A 15,536-nucleotide genomic window follows, 5' to 3' on the forward strand; every position below is an offset into this window, starting at 1 on the left:
ATTTACAGACACTTAAAATCCCACATTATTTTTGAATGGTGAATATTGATTCACTGAATAGTGCTAGCCATAGATGTCCATTATGAAGCAGCTTGTAATTAAATCAGATGATTCTTAATCACCAATAAGCCTTTTGAAATTTGGTAATGAAGCATTACAATTTAAATAAATACAATAAGAGTTTTTCCAAGTATCTATTTACAGTTGAGGGTCAAAACGTCAATCTTATGCAATATTTTACATTTATATATTGGCTACCAATTACTTGGATAGCATCACCAATAACTATGACATGGTCAAATCCCGTCAAAAAATAATGTTTTTTTTCGATTCTATCAATGCTTTCTCTTGGTACAATACTATACAGTCACCACATATTGCATTTTGGTGTATTGGCTATATATTTTATAGTACTCATACTACTTTATGTCGATGGTCATACGATATAATTGTGTAACATATACAAGATATGACTTTGAAGGGGAAAGAGAGAATTTTTTTTGGAAAGGGATAGTTGTACTGTTTCCTGATAATGTTAACCAATAACATGCATTAATGTAACAGTTTGGGCAAATTTATATTTCATTTTTAAATAAAACGAAGCATATCTGACTTGATACAATATACTCTCTTCCAGGGGTGAGAAATTGAATAAGGCAAGACATCAAACAATGAAACTTTCACTTTTATTTCCATTGTTGTCCATAATAGTTGGGGCTGTATACCAGCGTGTTTTGTATTAGGATGGGGAGTGTACTGCATATTTTCCTTTGGATACAGCTCAGTTAATACAAAAAAAGTACATATATACACACCAAATTATGCATAATTTAGTAGATGTATCTTTCAACCGGAAATTGAAATATAGTTATTGTACACTGGTGAATAAATTATATATTTGTCTCAATGTACTTGGCCAACTGTTGTGATGCTCTTTTAATAGTTGAAAACGAGACACTGAACACATGGGACCAGAAGCGTCGGGGATAATGATATGCTTTTCTGTAACCAAACATAAGTTACCTCGCTATTATTAAAACATGGATTAGAATGTGAATATGTGAGTTGCGACCAAGTCATGGACCAATACATTTGATCAATCTGGTTAAAGTCATGGAATGAATGGCACATATTAGTCTTTTAAGTTTCCTGCACAGGCATCTACTTATTTTCACCCGCATATCCCTGTTAAAGACAACATACAATTATTGTATTTTCCCTCCTCAGCTCATTTTCCCAGTCACTTTAATCACTTATCCAACAACATATGTATACAAACTTGCATTATTCTTTTTTTTAGATATTTACAATCAAAAATGTCCAATCATCACCTTCTTTAAGCTATTGCAAACAAAAAGTGACATGTCACATGTCACGTTTAATGGGATTAATAAAATCTTGGAATTTAAAGCTGCTGTTGGTAAGATTGGAGAGTTCAGAAGAGAGCAAGATTTTGAACCACCGCAAAAACATCTGCTCCTTCCCTAGGTATACCCGGCATTGACAAGTTTTGCATTCATGCTACTGTAATTGACAGGCAACATTAATACCTCAAAACAATCAAAGACAAAAAGAGATGCCCTGATCGGTCAGAGATGAGCCAGAGGCGGTCTTAAATTGTATAGGCTCATGGCGGGCACAGTCAACCCAAAACAGATATTCTCACAGCGCATTTCACTCTACATTAGCTGATGGATGGCTATGGAATTTCTTCCACTTAAATCTTACCTGCAGCGTCTTTAAGTAGTCCTAGTATAAGTTAACCTTCTGCCACCCTTCACCATAATATCCTGACCACCACAAAAATAGCTGATTGTAAAGGAAAAATGCACTCTGTATTTTGTTTCAAGTTGAATTTTGTCTTAATGGGTTTGTAAAATGAAACCATGAACCTGCTCACCTGTCCCACACTCTATAGGACAGGTAATATGATCAACATTGTATGCCATTAGTACCTTTTGTTACAGGTACACAAAGCACAAGCACACTTATTTTTTAGATTTGCAATCAGGATGAAATTGATGCTGTAATGCCTGTGGTTAACTGTAGGACATGAACATTAAAACTAAAATGAAAAGCTTTGTAATTACATTTTCTCATCCAGCTCAGACAAAAGTCAACAGAAGTAGATTAAAACAATAAATGGCCTCGTGCACTTTGCTGCAGATTCTTGAAGCACATGAAATAGAAGGCACCATTGTTTCTGTTAGTTGTTTCACCTAAATCCCATTCAACATTGCATACTAATGTATGGCACTTTCCCTCCATTGAATAAATGAACTTTTTTTTGTTTTGTTTTTTTACTTAGAAAAGACTTTATTGACTGCGTCACTAAAATACTTTTATATTATCCTTTTAATCAGTACACCTCAAATATTCTATAGAAAATAAGGGCTTTTTAACATTAACTCTGCATTGTTTATTTCATTTAAAAGCAAGTGATATTCATTTTTTTTGTATCCACTGTAATGTGTTCAACAACTCTGCCCAGCCGGTCAAGCGCTCCTTTCGTAATGACAGGCATGTCCATACCTCAAGACCGAGGTTCTCTGTCATCACAAAAGGGGACATCTGCAAGAGGCTGCTCCACGCTGATCATCTTTGAGCTGTTTCTCTGTAAAACGTTGGTTAATGTTGGGACTCCATATTGCTTCTACTGTAACACAGGCCATTACTATTGGGCTTCATGGGTAAGCCATCATTTTATTCTTGCTGAATCGCATGACCACAAGTTCTATAAGCAGGACCAGACGGGGTGTTGGGCCACTTTGAATAGCCACCATGCAGACATGGTCATGTGTAATTTTGCTGTCTTTGTTAGGGGTTCAGTGAATGAGTACTTGTTTGCAAAGTAGAGTGGCAAAAGTGTTCTCTCTTTCTTGTCGATTGGGCGGAGCCAGACTGAGATGTTGACGTGTTAGGACTGGGCATCCACTGGTCAGAAGGAGGCGATTCTGTGGTTACGGCTGAGGAGAGGTTTAAAGATCAGCATTGAGTTGTCATATAGGGAATACTCACTTAGCGTTAAAAATCATCATCATTAAGTACTGTGTTGTTGTAACTGTGTATGTAACATCATGTAACAGCTTGTACATCATATATATATGTATATATATATATATATATATATATATATATATATATATATATATATATATATATATATATATATATATATATATGTGTGTTTGTCATTATATTCAGTTGGTTGCAATCTGCAACCTAACCACTAGATGTATTCTACACATTGCACATTTAAGGTACACACTGTTGCAGGTGGCTGCATTGCTTATTAATTTTGTAATTAAACTGTAACAAAGACACTTAATCATACGGCTGTTTGAAAATGGACCAATGTTGTTTCAACCCTACCTCTTGCTATGTTGTAAGTCATGGTAGATGTTGGAGGTGTCCTGGGATTTGTCCATATAGGCACTGAGGTCTTTCACGTGGCCCAAGGCATTCAGCCGTCCCCGGTGCTTCTTCGCTGAGGATGGCACGTCCAAGACCAATGGATTCTCAGAGAGAACATTCTCACTCCAGCTCAAGCTCAACAAACTCAAACTGCACACACAAAGGGGCATACGTTAATAGAGACTTTTTCACTCCTGTTAAAATGATTGAAAAAATCCATCCTGGTTCAATCTGGGGATGCTGCATCCAATATTTGAAAGATTATTTTAGCATTTTTTACACTCAAGAGAAATCGGGTTAGAATAATTGCTTGGGTGCGCTTTAGTCAATCAGAGCAAAAGTCACATTCTAAATTTCAGGTCTTTCTTTTATTAAGTCGTTTTTGTATGGCAAGAGAATTAACCTGCTGACTCTCTATTACAGCATGTATAGTTTGTATAGATGTCAAGTGCTATAATGTCAATAATATGCAACTATTTAATTCATAAATAATATGCAGGCGATGGTATTTTAGAGTGTATTGAAATCGAAGAACAGATCTAGATGACTTCAGTTAGGTTTATGAGTATGATACACGAGGATGACTTGCAGATAGATGAGAAAATAAGGCCCACAAATGTGTCATAAAAAGATGTCTTTATAGCTGAGTGTTCATGGCTATCAATGCTTGCCAACCGTCACTGTGCTCTATGCAGCAGAGGTTTGAGCAATATGTACCCACAAATATTGGGGATGGCATATCTGAGACCCTAACCCTACAAAAGGGAATCTGAAGCCAGTATTTTCCAGAGCCAGGGGGTCTGATATCAACAGGGATATGTCATCTGCATCAGCAAAAATTCACTTGGATTTGTATTTTCTACAAACCAATCAATCTATTGCTCTAACTTAAGAACTCAATGACTCTACTCTATTCGATTATGAACCATCAAGTGGAGTAATTTGAAAATTGGGTCAAACACAGGGTCTCATGATATGTACATGCTAATGTACGTAATGCACCCAGCAACCTGTGCTTCTGGTATCTTATCTGTTTTAGGAGTAAGTCGATTTGTAGTTCCAATCATTAGAATTGAGCATTCATTTGAGCTCCTCTGGATTCAATAAATTCAGTAGTTATGTACACTGTAATGTAACCTGACTTTTATTTTTTTCAGAAAAACAGTTTTCTGTCATGTGCCAACTTTGGACCACCCTCTGTCAAAATTTGGAATCTGCAATTATGAGACATTAAAATTCTACTAGTTGTAAGCAAAATAATGTTCGCCTTAAATATGCATACATTGTAGAGGTCTTTAAAGATAAGGAAGTATAGGGCAATAACAATAAATCACTGGAGCTAAAGGTCACACTCTGGCTTTGGTCTGCAGTGTATCACAATTGAATATCAAAACAGATATTTGAGTAGAAAACCCTAGATTTTATTTGAATTCTGAAGTAGGTAAGCTACTGGATGTCTGTGACTTCTATGATTTAATCAAAATGCTTTGGTGACAGTGGAAGTTTAGGCCAACAATAGGCTAGCCTCTTGACACTCTTGGCAATTCAGATGCTGATGACAATGACAAAAACAGCACCAGATGAGAATGAGTCAGCAGCCTTACGTGTTTTTTAAGTTTAGTCAAAATTGTTAATTTCTCAGCTTGTTTAGATTCTCTTATTTAGAAACATATATTCTAATCATCCGTTTCAATTATAGGCCAAACCCCTTTCCTTCATGTCCACTGTGTGTCCATGTTAAGTTAAACTGCTTACTCTTCTCAACACCTCTTGGGATCCCTAGCTAAGGAAGTGTCTTTGACACAGTGATTGTTAGAAAGGAAAGTAAGGGGGTTTTCAGCTTGACTTCTGCTTCTTCAGCATTTGTGAATTGCATCTTCAGCTTTCCGTTCAAAACCCACCCCACTGTGGGACAGCACAACCCGAGATTCAATCTGTACTTCTAATCCATCACCGGAACTCCATACGACTGCAGCAAACCGCTTCTGGAGAAATGGCTTGTTTTTTGCCCCTAGCCTTTAATATGTTGACTCATTTTGAAATGATTATAATTATTAGAAAATTACCATATGAGAATACCGGATCTCATTCATCCATATGCCAGGGCACCATTCCAGGTCCGCTGGTGTGAAATCAATCTCTAATGCCTCAGGAACCATCTTTATGAATGAACAATCTCCTTCCCTCCCACTTCCTCTGGTAGAGTATTTGTAAAGTGTTCCTTCTTATTCACATTTCCTGCAGCCAGCGCTAGCATCAGCCCAATGGTGAGCTCAAACCCTGGTAGAAGAGCCGCTGTTTTGCCAAATTTAGCTCCTTGTCACCTATCTAGCTGTCAAATGTTCAAATGTTCTAATTCGTGAACATTTTAACCGATTCATTAGTCTGATCAAATATTATGCCTCGTCCCAAGCTACTTCAACTGAAACACAAGCTAAAGTAAAATACCCTGTGCTTTCATTACTTCCTAGAAGCATGCTATGGATCAACCTAGGTAGCTCCAAATAATAAGAAATAATAAAATAATGGGGTTTAAGATTTCACCCGACCTGCAAAATAAGGAGACACGTAGCCAGGAATCCCAGTTCGATCCCCAGGTATTTCCTGGAGGTAAGCCTCTAGTTTATGTAGTTACGGCATATCTTCTTCAATGATTAAAGCAGGTTAACTAGCTCTCAAGCATAACCCCTCTATGCTGTTTTATTTTGAGCAAGTATGAATTGCTTGACATTGGACACCAGAGCTGCAGTGTAGAATCATTACCTTCTGCTCAAGGTGACTGCTGATGATGCAAATTGGCTTGAGAACAGCATTTCTGTCTCCTTCTCCGTTACATGCTGTGCACTGTTTGCAATTTTAGATGTGGGTTGCTGGAAATGATAGAAAACGTATTATTTTATGAAACGGTCACTAAACTTGAAGACTTTTGGATGGAATTTGGCTGTAGTAATTTGAACGGAGACTTACAGTCATCGGCTGAACATTTTGGAGGGGGTGGTTAGAAACCTCGGGTCGGTTGGCCGCCATGTTGTTTCTCTCCTTTTGAAGACTCTGTCTCAGACGGTCATGGAACTTTTTCCTTTGCTTTCTGTTCATGGAGAGATAACCTGGGTGTTGAGACTAGCCACCAATTTAGAAGACAAAAATATCAAATAAGGAAAAGCCCAAATGTTTTTAAAACTCAATAATTGTCTGGGATTGAATTAAGCCTGCTATATACAGCCAACATTTTAGTAGTATACAAACAAAACATAACAAAACAAAAAGGAATATCAACTGAAGCATGATAGTTTACTTTGTTTTGCAGTAGGCAACCACACACATGATTCCAACCACGAGAAGTGCAATGCAGATTCCTGATATTGTTATTACACGTTTCTGATACAGCTCCTCGGCTTCTGGAAAAGAAGACAGTGCATTCTTGAAACTAGGTCTACACACACTCACACACACTCACACAAACACACACACACACTTACATACACAAACTATAAAGACAGGTATAGATTTAGCATTTTTTTATACGTGTATAATGTAAAAAAACATGTACCATTGTGCAAGTACAATATATTATATAGGTGTGTATTGCATACAAGAATCATTATAATCAAATTAACCCCAATGTGGTGGGGTAGTACTTAAAGTCTGTGTTATTTTACATGTATTAATATAATAGTGTGTGTGTGTGTGTGTGTGTGTGTGTCTGTCTGTCTGTCTGTCTGTCTGTCTGTCTGTCTGTCTGTCTGTCTGTCTGTCTGTCTGTCTGTCTGTCTGTCTGTCTGTCTGTCTGTCTGTCTGTCTGTCTGTCTGTCTGTCTGTCTGACTGTCTGTCTGTCTGTCTGTGTCTGTGTGTGTGTGTGTGTGTGTGTGTGTCTATGTGTTTGTGTGTGCTAATAGGTCTCCCTGACAAAAATAAATCCTGATCTCAATGAGAGCAGGAAGAGAAAGTGAAAGCAAAAGTAGCAATGACATGACAGGATAAGGATTTAGGGAGGAGGTTAGAGGTTGTTCTTCTAGTGTCAGATATGATGTGAACAAATTATGTGACAGATTAAAAAAAGTCTTAGTTGTTCAAGCAATTATTCCTTCAAACAGAAAACTCTACACACGACCATGACTTATTTAGAAAATTGATTAGCTGAGGTTGACAAAAGAAGGTTTTCATCGTGCTGTCTGAAATTAAAGATGAAAAATGACCATAATGTTGAAGGTGAAGAACATAATTTTGTGTGAAGAACATAATTTGTTCTTCACCGTGCAATGATTGGTTAGAGGAAATGAAATGAATCTTTTACACTAATTACAAAAGTACTACAATTAGTTACCTAAAGTATAGTAAAATGAATATGCTGCATTTGAATTGTTTTAAAAAAGGGGTAACAAGAACAATGAAACAGCATCAAATCTTTTCTCTGAAATACTTGTATGTATATGATTCATTGATATTATTAGTTCTTAGGTCTGTATTGTATGATCCATTTAGTGGCAAAATAAATCCAACGTGCAGTCCTATATCTATATCTATAATCCTATATCTGCAAACTAAGATGTAGAAACAATCCATACCCATTAATTCAATCCCAAGATTTTCTACCAGGGCAGAAAAAGAGACATCAACGTTAAAAGAAACCAAACAAACCAAATCCATTCAAAAGGCATGTTTCTTTAAGAAGGTAATTTTTATGTATAGCATTGTTGCATTAGCATGCACATGCATGATGACTCTCATTAGTAGCAAAGGCTATTCACATATGAGGAGATCACTAAACACTACGGAATCTATAGTACGTATATTTTGCAGACACTGTGCTTCCTAACATACAGTGGTCTCTTGGATGCTAACATTTTGGTGTGGCTATAAAATATGTATGAGCGGACTAATATTAGTAATATTTTGACTTTCTAACTAGTGTGTAGAATAAAGTCTCATTGTATTGTATCTCTCTTCAGTGATCTAGTACACTTCTTTTGTTGTTTTTGTTTGCACATTTTTCTTCCAAAAAGCTGCCAATGTAGTCCTGCTGAACTGATTCACTGCTAATTATTATTATTATTATTATTATTATTATTAATTATTCTAATGACCATTGCTATGTGGTGATGCAGCCTTACATCGGTCCATCACAAGTTGATCATCACGCAGCTATATAATGTGCAGATGGTTGAAAGCATCAAACCCAGATTTTCAATTACTTATCGTGAATATTTAAGCATATAGTCATGGTTTTGATTCTACAATTTTTCTGTAGCTGATATATATTTAAATCATTATGCTAGGTGAGAACTATTACATTTCAAATGTAGGTCAACCATCTTTTGATTGTGTATACAGCCTGTTCTTTTAAATAAAAGCTTGGTATCGCATCAATAGATTTATTCTCATAAACAGATTATCCCAGAGAAAACAGTTTACTTCTAGAATCACATGCTGCGAGGATCACTTATGTTTTGGTCAATCTACAATAACTGCTGCCTGGGTGCTCAGACAGCAGAATCTTACAAAAGACACCCACAGCAGTCATTCTAGCAAGATATACTGTTATAAATCAATCAATCGATAAGGTAGAACCTGGTCATGCCTAATATGATTTATATGAACTCAATGCACATGTGATGCAACCACAACTATTAATTTGCCAAGCACTCTCCACAACATCCATATACTTTGCCCTTGCAGCATTCTTTACTAGATAACTGCAAAGCAATTACCAAGCACTCTATGAATCATTTTGTCAATGATAGTTAGCAGCATATCAAGTTATAAACCTGTTCCTTAAACTGTTGAGACTAATAAGCCTGTTCAAATTCATAAATAAAAAAACGCTTGCACTGAGTTTCCACAATTGGCAATCAATCTTAACAGTAGCAGTGAAAAGTAGCAATACAGGTATTACCACCCAGACTTGAAAGGACTTGAGAGGCTTTGACGCTGCAAAATGTGATATATCATAATGTAAATTAGGTTTAACACAATAAATATGTGCATATCCTGTATGTGTCACATTGTCTCACTGTTCCTTTTGGCCAATAACCTTTAGATGTCATATGACTTTGTATAGGGGTGTGTTCCAGAAGTCATTATATTGCGTTTGCACATTCCTCTTCACTTCCTAAATCTCGACATGTTCCTTGATAGTCATTGCGCCAGCTGACTCAATCCATAGTAAACTAGAGAAGCTGCTTAAACCTGGAGAAGCAGACTCAAACTAGAGAAGCAGCCTAAAAATCAAGAAGCAGCCTAAAGTTATAGAGAAGCAGCCCAAAGATATAGAGAAGCTGCCTAAAGCTAGGTAAGCAGCCTAAAGATATAGGGAAGCAGCTTCTAGTGGCCATGTAGCAGGAGTCAGTCTTGCATTCATTTCTCTTTGCTGCATTGTGTCAGCTTAACACCAGAGAAACATACTACGAGGAGCATCTCAAAAAAGGATATCCACCAGGAACCAGCATTTCTTGATATTCACTCCAACAGGAATATCATTACTTTTGGTTGGAAATGTTCACTCTTTATTGCACAGTGGCAATCTATCCTCTATAAAAGTGAATGTAGTCCATTTTTTTAAGAGGCTTAGGCCTGCTTCTGCATTTCTATCATGCCTGGCAATGCGAAAAGTTATTGCTTTATTGGCCGATGTCTAATGATTCAGTCGAAACCTCTCAAAAGCACTTCCTGTGTACACTTATGTATTCTTGGCTCCAAGATGATTTGTGGCTGCTGATTCTCTAGTTTACTGCGGACTGGAACAGTGGGTACTAGGCCCTATGTGCCACGAGGCACTTGGAGGACAGATAACAGGAACAGTGGGTACATTTGGGGTCAAGGAAAACATCCAGAGATTTCGGAAGCAAGCGAAAGTGCTGACAATGTCGACAACTGGAAATGCCCCTTTGTGTCAATTTGGCTCTCCTGCATCTACAAAGGGCTTCGGGATAGTCAACTTATTGCCTCACACAGTTACAGATCCATATTTTAATTGTGGCCTTAAGTTGCGGTCATAAGTTCTGTTGTTATTTTGCGCCTTTTTGTATTATTTTAAAACTTGTTTTCAAATAAAACTTCTTTTTTTTTTACTTTTCTGAAGAATCTTGCAATCCAGTATTTTGAAGATTTAATCTATATATTTATACATTAATATGGAGTCATGATTCAGAAAGAGATATGTATTCACAAAGTCAAGCATCTAGAATCAAGGCCAAAATCCACAAATATAAATGAAATAATGATTAAAGTGTTGGATCTTTATGGGATGAAAACTCATATGTAAATCTATATTTTTTTCATGTTGAAACTGATAATACAGATATTCAGATCCATGTGCACTATCATGTTGGTATGTATGGATTTTGATAGATTTCTGTTAAGAAAGCATAATTGCGAGTCAACTTTAGTTCAAGAGAACATCATTTTTGTTTTGGATTATTTCTTTAGGGATAATAGAAATAAGAAAGACGAGTTCATCCTACCATATCCTAACCTGTTCTGCTTGCATTTTGTATTGTGGCAAATATGTATATATATATATATATATATATATATATATATATATATATATATATATATTAAAAAAAATAAAGAAACCAAAATTTCTGAACAAAGGAAGCAACAAAATGATACAAAGCATGCTTTAATCCAAACACAGATGAAAGAGGTTTTAGACGTACTGTAAAAGCTTGCCATAACGTAGTTCTGACAGCGGTCACCAGTGAATTCATTTGGGCACCTAAAAGGGGAACACAAATGTGGAGAATTCAGATAACAATTCTGAGAATCGATTCTAAAAAATAAATGGAATTGTTGACTCTGGCTGCAGTCTTGATTCCAAACTGTCTAATCTATTAACTGACTACGTTTTAAGTTGTTAATTTGCATTTAAAGTAACCATGAACCCCCTGTTTCAGTTCAAATTTGAACATATAAAAATAGAGAACAATGTGTTGCTGAAAGCTCCAGTAAAGTAGGCTACCTTGTGATACACGTTTGTAAGCTAGGACCTACCTGCAGAGAAACTTGGTGCTGCCTGGTATGACCTCCAGGGTGAAGCACTCTCCTCCATTCACACAATAGTTCTTCTGGCTGTCACTGCAGCGCATGACATGACTCGACGTCTTAGCCGCTGGAGTGGTGCTCACGGAAGCTACAGGAAGGTAAGGTAAGGGGCATTTGTTAAAACACAATATATCGTTTTCACAGAGTCATTGCAGGATTGTCGCTCCTCACACTAATCATGGGTGTGCTCTTTTATGTGTATAGGCCCGGGCAGTGGACTAATGAAGATATCACATACTGATCGAGGACCATGGGCCACTGCTACGTAAAAGTAGCAGACCCATAATTAGTATTTTGAACAACACCTGTGTTTGATTTATGTTGACACTCCTGTCAAAAGGGTCTTTTAAATGTCTTACCCGTACAATGAATAAGTGCTTCGTATAAAACTGTAGATTTTTCAAACCAATTAAACTTTGAATGAGCAAGGCATTGCATTCATGAAAGCATTTGAGCTCAACAAAATAATTATATATTATTAAGATTATAATTATTTTGGTATTGTATATGGTAATTAGGGCTATAACATATCGTTATTATATTGAACCTGCAAATGAGGAGAGGCCAAAACAACTTACAAAATGAAACAAAAAGTGAATTTCTGTCTTTTTGTTGTTTATTTAAATGTTTTAAATTACTGACTTTGCATTTGTCTATCTGTTTTTTAATTGTTCTTTATATTGCAAATAATGATTAATTCAATTAAATGGTGTGGAATCCAGTTTACTTATATGTATACAAGAGTCTGTTGACCACACAGCTAACCATACAATGAAACAACGGGGAGGCCCTTATGCTACATATATTTTTCAGGTAGCATGCTCAATTATTCATTAAGAAAAGCTGAAGGTTAAAACCGAATGAACGAGTAAACTCGGATCATTGTGGCCTAGTGATGATAACGCGGCATGAATAACAATGGTTGTAAAAAAAAATCAAACGTTTGTGCTGCATTGATACAAGCAGCATTGCTTAAGCCCTTCAATATTCAGATGCAGTTCCATCAATAAGTTATAAGCAAGACTGCATGTGTTACATGTAAGTGCCAGCCAGTTTATTGGTTCTTTCATAAAGCCATGGTTGGTGCCCTAGCTTTACTGTGCCATTGCATCGTAGTTGTTCCAATTCTTTGCACATGCATGATCTACATGAAGAACAAAAGTTCATCTTGTTGTAAAAGTTAAAACCTCTTCAACAAAATGATGTCAAATTTTGGGCAAGGTGAACCAGCAGGCAACGGCAGATTCAAAGATAACTATAGCTACACTTGTCGGCGACCTAGCAGGTTTTTGTGGTATCTCAAGAACCAATCAAGTTGTTCCACCCTCAGGGCATGGTGCTAAAGCAGATGCAACGTCAAACATGCTGCTTCGCTCTCACCCCTGTTGTTTGCTGGTGTATTGAACCACTAGACCAGTTTAAAGAGGCAACAGTTGCATAAAGGGATTGACAACAAGTTATGAATGTCGAATCCCTCCCGGACACAAGCCCCTCTATCCCAAACCTCTGTCAACTGGTACACTGCACCCCTTCTCCTTACACCTCCATCAGACCATTGCTCAAACCCATTGCTCTCCTTACCGTCCCTGAAGGAGAGATCCCTCTCTCTCCAAGTTCCTACCAAAAGTTTCTGCGTGAATGAATAAGGGAGTTTATCCTTTGGAAGGCTATGGATAAGGGTACGTTATGAAATGGGCCATTCAAAGCCCTCTGTGACTGTAAATGAGATATACAGCTATACAAATACTATTGACTTGAAGGAGGCATTCAAGTCAGGAGAGGCTAAATGGACATGGCTGACATGGTGAGGTTTAGGTCTTAGGTTCAAGATTAAGTTAAATTATGTTAGAGTTGGTGATGTTTCAGTATTGGTTTTACAGTATTGGCTAAATTTAAGTATAGAGATTGTTCAGTTAAGGTTGAAGAGGGTGGATTCAGGAATTGGGTTAGAGGTGGTTAAGTTTAGGTATTAGATTAAAAAAGGTTAGAACTAGAGCCAAATTAAATATTGGACGGGTATGATACAGGCCTGCAACATCCACAGATACCGGATTATTTTATTCGATTTATAGAATGTTGTTCGGCATGTAAAGAGAATTTCAACTAAAATGACAAAAGTGTATTCTAAAATAGATTGCCTAACCTAGCTTTGAGTTTAGGTATTAGGTTAGAGAATCATTATAAATGTTGTAATAAACAGTAGTATTTGCAGATCTGGAATCCATAGAATAATGTATCGTCTTGGTTGGCCTAAGGTTTCTGGGCCAGGCTGCAGTACCGCAAGTAAGTAACTAACTTTAGATTTTGGAAGAAAGCTGCCAGTCAAAGTACATAATATAGAATGAAAACCGCCACTATCTATCGCCATATGAAGTCACACAACGGAGATTGAGCCTGTGGCTCACTGAAGAAAGCCCTCTCATTTGCAGTACAATGAACCTAACGAACTGGTGCCCGTTGAGACACTGGGAAAAATACCACTTATCGTCAATGGTGTCTCCAAAGTTAAACAAAACTAAAACTTCAGAGACTTCCACTTTTAACTAACCGATAATTAACAGATAACTAATCAGAATATCGTAATAAAAATCATAAACTCGTAATATTTACAAATGGTGTTCATGTTTAGCAATGGTTTTACATTTTAACTAAGGTAATGGTTAATCTATACATTATATAATGGGGTAAGGGTTAACCCTTACACACAACTAAGAATGGGAGATGGTGTGCCAGTGCAACTAGAATAACTTGAACTAACAAGACCTCAACTACCGCATAAAAAAGTAACCCTAATCCCTATGCTAACAGTATATTATAATTCCTATTAATTCATTAACTAATGCTTATTGTTGGTTAATTAATTTACCTCTATTGCAAAGTGGTACAAACAGGGTATGAGTGGTATTAATCCAATTATTATACTTTCCTCTACATGAGTTGTGGAATATAATTAGTTTAGTATAGAGTATAGATTACATTAATTATAGGTCAATCTTAATGATAGTGTAACCACATTTGCATACAGCATGTTTTGTATTTCAATGATATTTGTTTCTTTATATTCTATAATTTATCCAAATGTATTTCATATATATTCAGATATATTTACAAATAGAATATAACCAGAGTCAAATGTAATCCTGGTTATACTTTTTGATCTTGAATTGGGTAGTGACAATGCATAGTCCCACCATGCATTTGGCAAGTCATGAATCTCTGGTTTTAGGTTTGAGTGACAACCAATGATTGTCATATATATTGTCATATATTATCATACATATTACACACAATGCAACAAAGTGCTTTCATCTTCTTAAGTCAGCTAGGTCATACAACTGAACACCCTTGGGTTCTGGCTGCCAAAGCCTGTCAATCTGCTATGCATGCATTTTAAAGTTGCAACATCACTGCTCCGTCATTATCACAATTCACAAAAAGGTTTCTATACTTACCACTTGTAGTGATGATTATGTCGTTAAACTCCACAGTATTGTGTTTGATGGGGATCTGCTTGTCAGGTTTGGGGGCCTTCGATGCTGTGGGCTCGTCTGCGTGGTATGTCAGAGCGGTGGACGAGTTCCCCTGCATAACTTTAGTCGATATCAATGATCCAGAAGGTCTCGCTCTGACGGTGAATTCCTGGCCCGCCGTGGTTGTTCTAATAGTGTTGGCCAAAGGGGGAGCAGATGAGAGCAGATGTGGAAATGACACAGGAAGTCCGAGTGTGGGGTCAGCTGATATGATAATAGGGCCCTGCTCAATGCGCTTTGGGTCTGAATGGGTTGGGGGCTCGTACTCAAAGATCTTGTCTACAAATACCCACTTTAGTCCGGCCGTGCACAGGGCTAAGCTAAGGAGGCAAGCTAGGATGGGTAGGATGCAGATTTTCTCGGAGCGCAGGCAACTGTGAATCTGTTCCATCTCGATGCACACACAGCAGGTACTTGACAAACTGCAAATTCCTATTGTCCATTCTCTGTCCCCCTCCTCCTCTTCTCCGTCACCGCCGGCACCCCCCTCGGCTTCCCCCTCCGAACCAACTTCGTTCTCATCAGCACCGGCCACCGGCTCCTCCTGC

Source organism: Pollachius pollachius, assembly GCF_949987615.1.
Source record: "Pollachius pollachius genome assembly, chromosome: 4".
NCBI classification, from domain to species: domain Eukaryota; kingdom Metazoa; phylum Chordata; class Actinopteri; order Gadiformes; family Gadidae; genus Pollachius; species Pollachius pollachius.